Source organism: Triturus cristatus, chromosome 1_2 (genome assembly GCF_964204655.1).
Source record: "Triturus cristatus chromosome 1_2, aTriCri1.1, whole genome shotgun sequence".
In the NCBI taxonomy this organism is placed as follows: domain Eukaryota; kingdom Metazoa; phylum Chordata; class Amphibia; order Caudata; family Salamandridae; genus Triturus; species Triturus cristatus.
The window spans coordinates 474,156,127-474,168,332 of record NC_140580.1 but is presented as its reverse complement, the minus strand read 5'-3'; positions in this window follow the sequence as shown (position 1 = coordinate 474,168,332).

The following is a 12,206-nucleotide window of genomic DNA, read 5'->3' as shown; positions in this document are numbered from 1 at the left end:
ATGTTGGGCCTGCCTGAGTGGGCGTGTGACCACTGGGACAATGGCAGCCGGTAAGGGCATTCAAGAGGACCTGGAGCCTGAAAGAGTGGCCCAGGTGCCTGCCAAAATAAGAAGAGGCAGGGGGCACGGGAAACCGGCCCCCGAAGTTCCCACTGTCCAGGAGGAAGCAAACCTTAAGGGGGATGCCCTGGAGCCTATAGTGGAGCAAGTGGCTGAACTGGGGAACCTGCCTGAGCTGACCCATTGGCAGCAGGAAGGAGGCCCCTCCAGGACAGAATTCTGTGAGGAGCAGCAGAAGTGCCCTTCTCTTGTTGGTTTGCAGCAACAGGCTGCAAACCAGCAGCAGGTGATCAGTCTGGATCACATTGGATATACTGGGAGAATGGTCTCCTGTATAGCGGGCCTAAGGTTGCTGAGCCTGGGCCAGCCTGTGTGCTGGTGCTACCCCAGCGCTTCAGAGGCTTCCTACTGGGTCTGGCTCATGATGTGCCTTTGGCAGGACATATGGGGCAAGACAAGACCTTTGAAAGGCTTGTCACCAAGTTTCACTGGCCCCAAATGTGTAAGAGTTCTGATACTCACTGTGCCAGACTTGCCAGGCAAGTGGTAAGAGTGGAGGGAAGTGTAAGGCTCATCTCCAACCTTTCCTGTGGTCAGCACCCTCTTTGAGAGGGTGGGTATTGACATTTTGGGACCTCGGAATCCCAAGACAGCCATGGGCAAAAGGTTCATCCTGGTATTGGTGGACCATGCCACTCGGTACCCGGAAGCATCCCTCTCCAGACTGTGACAGCCCCCGTGCTGAGTCGTGCGTTGAGGGGGATTTTATCCTGTGTGAGGTTCCCTAGAAGGGTGGTGTCCGACCATGATACCAACTTCATATCGAAGTATATGAAGTCCCTTTGGCAGGAGTGCGGTGTTACCTATAAGTTCACCACTCCTTACTGCCCCTAAGGTAATGGGCTGGTTGAGAGACTCAACCGGACCCTGAAGGGCATGATTATGGGTCTTGGTGAACCCATGAGGCATAATTAGCACATCCTCTTACTATGCCTTCTGTTTGCTTACAGAGAGGTGCCCCAGAAGTCCTTAGGGTTCAGTCACTTTGAACTGCTGTACGGCCATCCTGGAAGAGGACCTCTGAATTTGGTGAAAGAAGGCTGGGAGAAAACTCCCAGTAAACCTCCCCAGGATGTATATAGCTACATGCTGGCCTTCAGAAACCAGACTAAGCACTTCAGACAACTCGCTCAGGCGAATCTGGAAGCCAGCCAGGAAGAGATGAAACATTAGTATGATCAGAATGCCACTCTGATCGAGTTTCAGCCTGGACAGAAAGTGTGGGTCATGGCCCCAGTAGAGCCTTGTGCGCTCCAGGATAAGTGGACCGGCCCCTTTGAGGTGATGGAGTGCAAGAGCAATGTCACCTACTTGGTGGACTTGCAGTCTCCAAGGAACCCTTTGAGGGTCCTACATGTGAACCGCCTGAAGCCCCACTTGGAGCGATCCGAAGTAGGGATTCTCCTAGCAACAGATGCTGGAATAGAAGAGGATACAGAGCCTCTTCCTGACCTCCTGTCTGCAAAATAGCACAATGGGTCAGTGGACGGTGTATCAGTCTCCCCCGCCCTGATTCCTGAACAGCATAGTGACTGTCGTCAACTGTTGGGACCGTTGGCTGCTCTGTTCTCCCTGACCCCTGGTGTCACTCAGTGGTGTGTCCATGATGTGGACACTGGGGACAGTCCTCCTGTGAAGCACAAAATTGACAGAGTGACTGACAGGGTCAAGGCTTGCACCAAGGATGAAGTCTCCAAGATGTTAGAGCTAGGGGTGATTGAGCCCTCAAACAGCCCTCGAGCCAGCCCAGTGGTCTTGGTCCCAAAGGCTGCCGCACCTGGTGCCACACCAGAACTCCGGTTCTGTGTGGACTACCGAGGGCTCAATTCAGTCACCAGGACTGATGCGCATCCCATCCCCAGAGCTGCTGAGCACATTGATCGGTTGGGAGCTGCCTGGTACCTCAGTACGTTTGATTTAATGTCGGGGTATTGGCAGATTGCCTTAACTGATGGGGCGAAGGAGAGGTCAGCATTCTCAATGCCAGAGGGGCACTACCAATTCTGGGTGATGCCTTTTGGGTTGAAGAATGCCCCTGCCACCTTTCAGAGGTTGGTCAACTAGGTGTTGGCTGGACTGGAGGATTTCAGTGCCGCCTACCTGGATGACATCACAGTGTTCAGTGTCACTTGGGAGGAACATCTGCACCACCTCTGGGAAGTGTTGAAGGCTCTGCAGAGGGCAGGCCTCACGATCAAGGCAAGTAAGTGCCAGATCGGGCAGGGTTCCGTGGTGTACTTGGGACACCAGGTGGGGAGCGGCCAGGTGGCGACCCTACAGCCCAAGAGTGATACCATTCTGGCTTGGGAACCCCCCAAGACCCAGACAGAGGTGGGAACCTTTTTAGGACTCACCAGGTATTACAGGAGATTCGTCAAGGGTTATGGCTCCATTGTTGCCCCCTTGACAGAACTGGACTGACGCCTGCCAGAAGGCTTTTGATGCCCTGAAATCTGCCATGTGCACAGCACCTGTGCTTCAGGCCCCCAACTTCTCAAGGGAATTCATTGTGCAGACAGATGCTTCAGATCATGGTGTGGGATCGGTGATCTCACAGCTAAATGAGGAGGGCCTAGACCAACCTGTAGCCTTCATTAGTAGGAGGTTACTTCCACGGGAACAGAGGTGGAGTGCGGTTGAGCCTGAGGCATTTGCTGTGGTCTGAGCACTGAAGAAGCTGAGACCATACTTATTTGGGACTCACTTCCGGGTTCAGACAGACCACAGGCCCCTCAGATGGTTGATGTAGATGAGGGGTGCGAATCCAAAGCTGTTGAGGTGATCCATTTCCCTACAGGGGATGGACTTCACGGTGGAACACCGCCCTGGTACAGAACACGCCAATGCTGATGGTCTGTCCAGATTTTTCCGCCTTACTGAAGAGAACTCCCAAGAGGGTTGGAAGTTTTCCCTACATTTCAGCTAGAGGGGACACGTGTTAGACCTGGCAACATTGGCGTGGGTCTCTCTTCCATTTTTTGCTGTTGCCTCCTTTGTTTTTGCTGCGTGTTGGACTCAGTTTTGCTGATCTAGATGCTTTGGGCACTTTGCCACTGCTGTTCAGTGCCACAGTGCAAGTGCTCCCTTTGTAAATTGTTGTTATGGATTAGTGATTCCATGATTGGCATATTTGATTTACTTGTCAGACCCTAGTATAGTGCTCTGTGTGTGTCCAGGGCCTGTAAATCAAATGCTGCTAGTGGGCCGAAGCACTGATTGTGCCACCCACAGAAGCAGCCTGTAAAATGTAACTCTGCCCTGCCATTGCAGAGCCTGTTTGCAGTCTGGGACTGCCATGTCGACTTGTCAAGTGCACCCACTTGCGGGTCCCTAAAACTTCCCTTTTCTACATATTAGTCACCCCTACGGTTGGCCCAAAGTATCCCTGTGGGCAGGGTGCATTGTATGTGAAAGGTAGGACATGCCCTGATGTGTGTGGCATGCCCTGATAGTAAAATACTGCCAATTTCGTTTTTCACTATTGCAAGGCTACCTGTTCCCATAGTACAGAATGGGGAGTTTGTTCATAACATCTTATAAACATAACTGGCCCTGGGAACAAGGTAGAAAAATAAAGTTTAGTATGCCTGAACTCAGAATGTTAAAGTGCATCTTTTAGTAAGGGTGATTTTTACATTCTGTGTTTGAAAATACCACTTTTAGAAAGTAGGTATTTTCTTGCCTAACCATCCAGTGTGCCTCTGCTAGGTTTGTGTATTGCATTTCTAGCTTTTGGCAGGGGCTGGAGAGGGACTGTGGCTCCAGAGGTCTGATGAGTCAGGGCCAGGCTGAATGGACCCGGAATGCATTTAGAGTAGGTCTGCCTTCAACAATGCTGTCTCCACCTCCTGCCAGGAAGCTGCACCAGTGAGGACAGAACTGGTTTTGGCCAGGTACAGACACTCTCTGCCTTCAGAGAACAAATGGTTTTGGTGTATAAAAAGAGGGGCCCAGAGCCCAGAATTTTAGATAACTTCTGGGAATCTAGAGGAATCTTTGCCAAGGAGAAGAGCCGCAGAAGCTGAGGAGGAATACTGCCCTTGTGCTGTTTGCTGTCTGGGGTTGGCCTGCAGTGGCTGCTTGCTGCCAAGGAAAAGAGAAAAAGGCCTTTGCTGTTTACTTTGTCACCTGCTAGAAGAAAAGATCTCCAAGGGCTTGAAACTGAGCTTGCCTCCTGATCTGAAGTTTCAGGGACACAAAGACTTCACCACCAGCTCCCGTCCTGGGAGTTCTGACCTGCAAGAGGCGCCTGCTGTTGTTTGGCCCTCTAGAGAACTGTTTTCTGCAGGGAGCCGGAAAACTGACGTAACGAGGAAGAAGCGAGACACATCTGCACTGTTTCCGACGCATCGCCGAAGAAACCGTCGGAGCGCCTGCCGTGGCCCGAGAAAGCTCCGCACGCCGCATTGAGTGCTCCGATCTCCGAAGTACGAGACCAACGCACCGATGATTTCAACGCAAGGCCTGCAGTGCGGCTGCAAGAGTTCCCGCATTGTAACAGATCGTCGCATCGCGGCGCCAAGTTTGTCGCATCGTTGTAGGACGCAGTAAAAAACAGACGCATCACCTCCTCTTCAGTAAGGAACAGACGCATCATCTCCCCTGCGCTGCAGCAAGGAACTGACTCATCACCTCCCCCGAAGCAAGGAACTGACGCATCACCTTCCCTGTGGCCATTTTGTTTGTTTTGCATGACGGATCCAAGGTACTTTGTGGGAAAAGTGTTGCATCTAAAACTTGCATTGAACTGAACTATTTCTACCATTTGAAAGCCTTATTATTAATACTGTATTGTGGATTTTTGTCGTTAGGTCTTGTTTTGGTTTAGATAATGATCATTTTTTTCTAAACTTGTGTGGTGTCCATTTGTAGTGTTTTTACTGTATTACTGTATGTGTTCACAAATGCTTTACTCACTGCCTCTGAGTGCTCGTGCCAAGCTACCAAGGGGGTGAGCAGGGGTTATTTTAGGAGTGTATCCCCCCTACCCTGACTAGAAGCAAGGGTCCCTATTGCCATCTAGAGATCCCCATTTCTAACACAATGCAGGGTGGCTTTTCGTGTCCTTGTAAATATGGGGCAGAAAAATGCACCGCCGATTCGGCACAAAAAGTGTGGCACCTGCGACGCAAGGGGCTTGCAATTAAGCACCCTAATTTATGGAGAAGAGCGGATTGCCCTGCCCATCGTGTATAAGAAATATACAGCCTAGTAAACCACTTAGAGCGCTGAGTAGAGTTACTAGGTTTAGGTTTAAGATAATATAACGAGAAGAAAATGGAAGTTCTTAGCCTACATATCTGTTAATACTGTAATACATGTGAAATGTATTATGGAGAAGTATTCAAGTTGACCGAGTTGAACACCATAAGAAGAGGGGTGGGCTTTCTCAGTATTGTCCTCTTCCTCGGTGAAATATGGGCTACGAAGTTAAACATTTTCAGGGTTGGTGGTTGTTTTAGCTTTTCGTTCTACCCTGTTCAGTGTTCTGCTCTATAGCCACTTGAATCAGTAGACCTTCCCAATCTCTTCTCGCTTTTGCCTGAAATTTACGTGAATGGTGATTTAGGGCCGGATTTATAATTTATGACGGACATCCCGTTCGTCCAATTACAAGGGCATTGAATCCTTTCAGACTTGTAATAGGCCGGATGGATATCCGGCCTTTATCTGGTGTTTGGCGGGTGGGCCAGACCTGGAAATCTGTGCAGAACCCCTCGCCTTCGAGCGAGCTGAGGTAAGAGAAAACGAGACCCTGCGGAGTGGCGCTCTGAGAGTCAAAACTGTCATTATAAAAAAAACACAAGCCACAGTCAAGCCATTGTAGAGGATAAATAAAAGCTCGTCAAATGTCATCTCATTAAAATGCTGCACAGCTCCAGGCCTCAGGAGGAGGAAGTAAAACATTAGCAGCGCTCTCGGTGTGGAGACAAAGACGAAGCAGGACTCGCGGCGTGTGCTCAGTGACGCTAAAAGTAGGGGTGCTGCAGCTACACGCACCCCCATATTTCCTTGACGGGGTTCAGATGGAAAATAAACAATAAAGAGGCCTTGGAGCATTTTAGTGTACCTCAAGAACAAACTGCCACGTGACAAGGTGCTGCTAATTAAATGAGCATGAAAGACGTTTTTTCTGTTCCTTTCTCAGCCTGCACGTTTTTGGGTATTTTCTAATTGTAATTAACGACACTCCTGAGGTAAAGGCAAAGGCATTCAAGTTTTCATTTTATAACATATGCAAATGAAGACACATGGTTGCTTTTAAAGTAAAGAACAAATATTTCGAAATGTAAATAAGCAGGCAGGGAACGGTGGCATGGCAAGGGCGCCGCGGCATCGTTTGCCATGCTTTGATGATGAAAGTGAAACACTACCATTATTGGAGTGCAGAGGCCCTCACTCGGATGGGCCCTGGAGCCGCTGCACACGCTGCACTGCTGTGGGGGAACACCCCTGGCACGGAAAGTAAAACAGAGGGACTTTAGTTAGGTGATGTTGATGGCCGGCGCCCGCACTCACCACTCCGCGAGCTTGGCCCTTTAAGAGATGCTCTTCAGCGCGATGACAGACTTTCAATCCAGTCTCTGTGCAGCAGAAGCCGCGTTCATCTGTATAAATGCGCCATTTACCGAGGGGGAAGTACAAACCTTTAACTGTCTGAAGTTCATTGACCGCCGACACGGTCGCGGTTTTCCCAGACACCTTGATCAATGATTGCTTTTTTCACCCCATGACAAGAATTTCTTTCTGTTCCCTCAGTCGGTACCAGAGTGCTGAAACTAAATCAGCAGCTTGATAAATTTTGCTGCAGCAAACTAAACAAGTCCTTACAAGCAAGACAAAAGATTTTCAGCTAACATGTCAATAATCTCTAAACTTTACATTACATTTACATTTAAACTTCAACTGTGTATGCTCGGTTACAAATAAAGTTGGCCGAATCCTTTCCCGAATAGTTTCAAATCGGGTTTTAAATGCCAATAAATCAGCTGATCTGCTACTCTTCAAATTAGGGGAAAGATGGGTGGATAGCAGGAAAGGTGGCAGGGCGTGAAGAGGGAGCAGGGACATGATTGGTTTGCTTCTGCTCCACACTGCATTGGCCGGGGCATGGGTGAGTCTGCCAAGCTCTCACCTGGGTTTGGATGCGTAAGAGTACTGGTTAGGTTGATATGTAGTCTGAAGCCCTCACATCGGTAAACAGAAAATGACAACCATACTCAAACTTCATTATATATGAATTCTATTGTTCTGTGCTAAACATACACACATTCCCGTGCAGTTCTCTGCTGGCCCTTAGAACCGGCCTCTTGTTTGAGCCTAGAATTCCCCATCTGACAAAATATCAAAGTTGGGACATATGCTGAATAGGCAACCAATGCAAGCCCCTGTAGCCTCTGCAAAGAGTGGGCGAGGGGAGTGTTAGTGGGATTGGCACCACCCCCTGATCACCCACTCTTTGCCAACGGTTTTATATATCTGTGAAGAGGCGAGCCTGAGTGAGGTTTTAGAGACCCTGGTGGAGCAGGTAAAGCAACATTTTGTGTACCTTCTCTATTTGCATGAGAATTACTAATTACGTAATCATTCTAAATATTAACCTGTATTAACCGTTTGGAGTGTTATGATTAACCAACATATGCACCTTGATAAACACAAGATACACGTGGGACTAAAATGCTAATTGCATGGCTAATAATTCTAATGATTAACTGTGGTACGCAAACTAACATTAGGATGTGGTGAAATAGAAAATTGAATGATTTATGTTGCTTTTGTAATGATTTTGTGCTCCTAGTGTTGCGGAATGGTGAGTATTATTGCTTTAAATGTTGCTATAAGCCTAGGCAAATACTAATATATATTGGGATTAGTGTGGGTTTAAACATTAGATTCTTCATTTCCGTATACTAATTACTTTTATGTTTGTTTTTGCTTAAGTTGGCATTCGGGCCTACTAGGCCGTGGTATTCAAAATGGAGTTTGGAAGTGGCCACCGTCATTTGAGCGCGAGGCCTAATGCGCAGACTCGGATGGCTCTGAAGATCTCCCGGCGACCTCAAACCACAAGACGACGTGTTCCTTGTCAAGGATAGGAACGTGGAGGATCACCAGACCCAGCTAGTGTGAATGACTGAAAAGACAATAGAGACCTGTACTCGGAGGTCTACATGTTGTTACTTCGGAACTTTCGCCGGTGAACCCGTGAAAGAATGTAATTCTGAAAGATGTCATACTCTGTCCCATGGGAAACAACTGGACTTGGGAATATCACCACTTCTTGCAAATTCGGAAGGTTTAGCCAATCAGAACACTTCAAAAAAGCTTGTTACAAATTTTCCGTTTGGTGACTAATGGTGAGGAGGGTTGATTTGCTAGCACGATTGCCTGGTCCCTTGGCTATCTTTGGGACTGTGTCATGCTGAGTGAAAGAACGTTCCCAGACTTATTTGGGTTTTAACCTGAGTTTGACTGGACAATTTCACCGGAAAGGATTTTGATTTATGCAGTGGGTTGATGGGTTCTTCTGGAAATGGTCACCAGTATCAAAATTTAGGTAAATATAATTGTTATGTAAATTTGTAGCTAAGATATTCATTAAGATTCTGATTTGACTGAAATTCTGACTATGCCAATGAAAGCAAATTAATTAGATAAACCAAGCATTGATTAACAAAATGAGTCAGTGATTCTTTCAATAAGGTATTGATTAATCGAAGGGTTCTGAAACTTTAAATGTGTTTTAGCTGGTTCTAAATCACCATCAACCAGTCCAACTAATTGGTCTATCGACCAAGTGGTGGAGTGCCTTGATGTTAACGTTAGGATTCTATAGGTACTAATTTATAAAATGTATATGATGTAAAAAAGATTTTCCTCCAATAGGTAACAAGTTACCCCACATGTCCAGCGCTTCTTTTTCTCCTGTGCACAGATTCGAGTGAGACGTATGAATGTTGGTGTTATGGGCCCCACCAATGAATGCGTGTATGAATGAGTTAGTGTGATGAGGGGTCTGTGACGCAGGGAGGATATGTAAATTTGCCCTTTTCCGCTGGAGCAACCCCACACCAAAAAGAATAATCATAATTTTGCTTACATCACTCACGCTGAATAAGTAGATTCTGGACTTGGCCCTCTCTATGGTATTACCCCCAAGGCCTTACTGGCCATACCGGGCATCAGGCGTTGTTTCCCTGGGAGGCTGGAAGGGTGGGGGACTGTTTTGTTCCTGGGGGCCAGTTTTGTTACTGGGGCTGGTTTAATGCTGAGCTGTGGGATACTGTGTTTTGCAAATTGTTATGGGTTTAAAAGCACCCTCTGCAGAGTTCCTATTACAGCCAGCTGTTTTCAGGCAACAATAAAAATGTCAAGATAACGCTGGCGATTAATGTTCCTGCTGAAGAGGAATTGGAGAATGTCTTTTGGCAGTTTTGATTCCTCTAAAGTAGTGCAGAGGGTTAGCATGCGTGCTGCCAAAACCGTACACCATGCAGACCACAAAACTGTATTTTATGTGGATAGCTCCGTGGGTTACTGCTTTTGTCATAGAAATCCTTTTGTTACTTGAAGTTTATTAGTTAAAATCATAATATAGCACAGTTAGCTATGAACTTCAATTACAGAGCTGCATGCAAACTGCATGATACGGGTTAGAAAGTTACGTTTTTTCCCAGTCTTTCATTCTAATGTTGCTAAAAGTGTTTGTTTTGTTAGAAATGCATTATTATTCATAAGTGAACCCTAACCACTGTGTTAGCCTTTGAATCCCGACTTTGTACTTCTCCAGACCTAACACTCTTAAAAAATGCCTACCAGTATGGATGACATTTGAGTCTTACACCTTGTAGTCACCTTTGTCTTCTGTAACAATTTTTTATATATTGATTTACCCACGTATGATTCATTGTCTCTGTGTGTGATGTAAAGTACTCTGACAACATACAGTGGTATGATAGGTGCTCTAAAACAAATGAAATACATGTGAGAGGGGGCTATGGAGATTTGATGGATACTGCTGCAGAGTGAAAGTGTGGAAATCTGTGGAGGTGGCGATCATTGGGGAGCCCAAAAACATTGTTGCACTGGGCTCCAGCAGCTCTAAAGCTGGCCCTGCCATGCCGCTTATTGGGGTGGAGGATGCTAACATCCATCAAAGTTGTCTATCATTGAGTCTTCAGCTAGTTGACTGTGTTTAACAGTGAATGTGTGCACTTATGTTACATTTAAATACATGTTTCATGCATGACATCTTATTTTTTGTGTCTGTGGGTATGACTGGGTATCCTTGTACAATGTGAGGTCATACATTAATAAAGCAAATGCAATTGATTATATAATGAAAAATGTGTTGTAGAATGCATCAATTTTGCCATTTTTCCCTAAATCCTCCTTCGTAGTGCCATGGCTCGCTCGCCGTGCTCAGTCATTATGCACCATACAGGGGGTTGGTCTGCCAAATTTGTCAGGGCAGTTTTGGGTTTTTATTATAACCATGGTCACCCCCAAACATTTTGTTTTCAGCCCTCCTGCTTTCTGAACCTGTGTGTGTTTGGTTTTAGGACTCTGTGCACTTTACCACTGCTAGCCCGAGCTAAAGTGCTTGTGCTCTCCCTCTAAAACATGGTAGATTTGGCTTACACCTGATTGGTACATTTAATGTACTTGTAAGTCCCTCTTATATGATACCAGGTGTACCAGAGGCCTGTAAATTAAATGCTTTAAGTGTGCAGCAGTAATCATTGTGCCACCTACTGCCAATTCCACATGGCAAAACAAACCTTTTGCAGGGCCTAAACCTTGCTTTGTTATATATTTAAGCCATCCCAAAAGTAGGCCCTATCCAGCCTAAAGGTCAGGGTGCATTGTATTTAAAAGCAGTGCATGTGTTTTTAAGATTTACATGTCTTGGTAGTGGAAAACTCCTAAATTTATTTTTCACTACTGCAAGGCCTTCTTCCCCCATAGGATAACATTGGGTTGCCTTATTACAGTTCATAAGTGCTAACCTTTGATTGGGAACAGGTGGAAATGTCATGTTTGGACTCAAATGAATTGTAATTTAAAATCCTCCTTAATGGTAAAGTCAGATTTTAGAGTCCAATTTTGAAAAATGCCACGTTTAAAAAGTTGAACTTTTCCTGACCTAAACTTTCTGAGGCTTGCTATAAATTTCAAACTGCTTGGGCCTGTTATTTGCTCTCCCGTCAGGAATGCATATCGGTCCCAGACAATAGAACCTGGATGTAGCTGGCCATCTTTCCAGGATAGGAGAGTTAGAGCCATTCTTAGCCCCAACTACATTTCAAAGGACTGCCCCCAGCTCACTCACAAATTAACTTAATACCAGTCCGTTGTCACCCTAGACAACTTGGAGCCTGGGCAGGAGAAGAAAGGGGAAAGAAGGAACTTTCAGGAACCAGATGTGGTGGTGGACTTGAAGTTTCCCCCACCTCAAAGTGTGGCACAAGGTAAAAAAACATTTGGAACCTCCTGAGCCACTCATTAGTACACTCCTTGACCTGTGGACATTACAGAAGAAGGGCTGCCTTGTTCCCCGGAGGACTGCCCTGCTTTCTGAGGCCTGGCTTGTTTCCCAGAGAACATGCCTGCTGCTTGAGGCTGCCTTGTTCTTTAGAGGACTGCCCTGCTGCTACCAGAGGATTACCCTGCTGCTTGATGCCAGCCTTGTTCTTCAGAGGACTGTCCCTTTCTCTGAGAAGGAGACGGGACCTGCTCCCTTCTTATCAGGCTAACCTGAGTAACTCCAAAGGTCAGCTGGCTGACCTCCTGTTCTGAGTTACAGGGATACAACAAGCTCCAGAGGCCTTACTGCAACTGCTCAGCTTACTTTCTGCGACTGGAAGTATGGTCCTACCTTGGAAAGGTATAGGCAAATGTTTAGGGATGTCCAGGAGCTACCCCAACAGTCCTGGGTGGATTTTGTCAACTACCTCTGCAAGGCACTTCATGGTTGGGTGAAGGGTAGTAATGTGGGTGAATACAAGAGGCTGTACAATTTGATTACCAGAAAGCACATGATCGGCAATTGTTTTTACAGAGCTACTCCAACATCTAGTGGATAG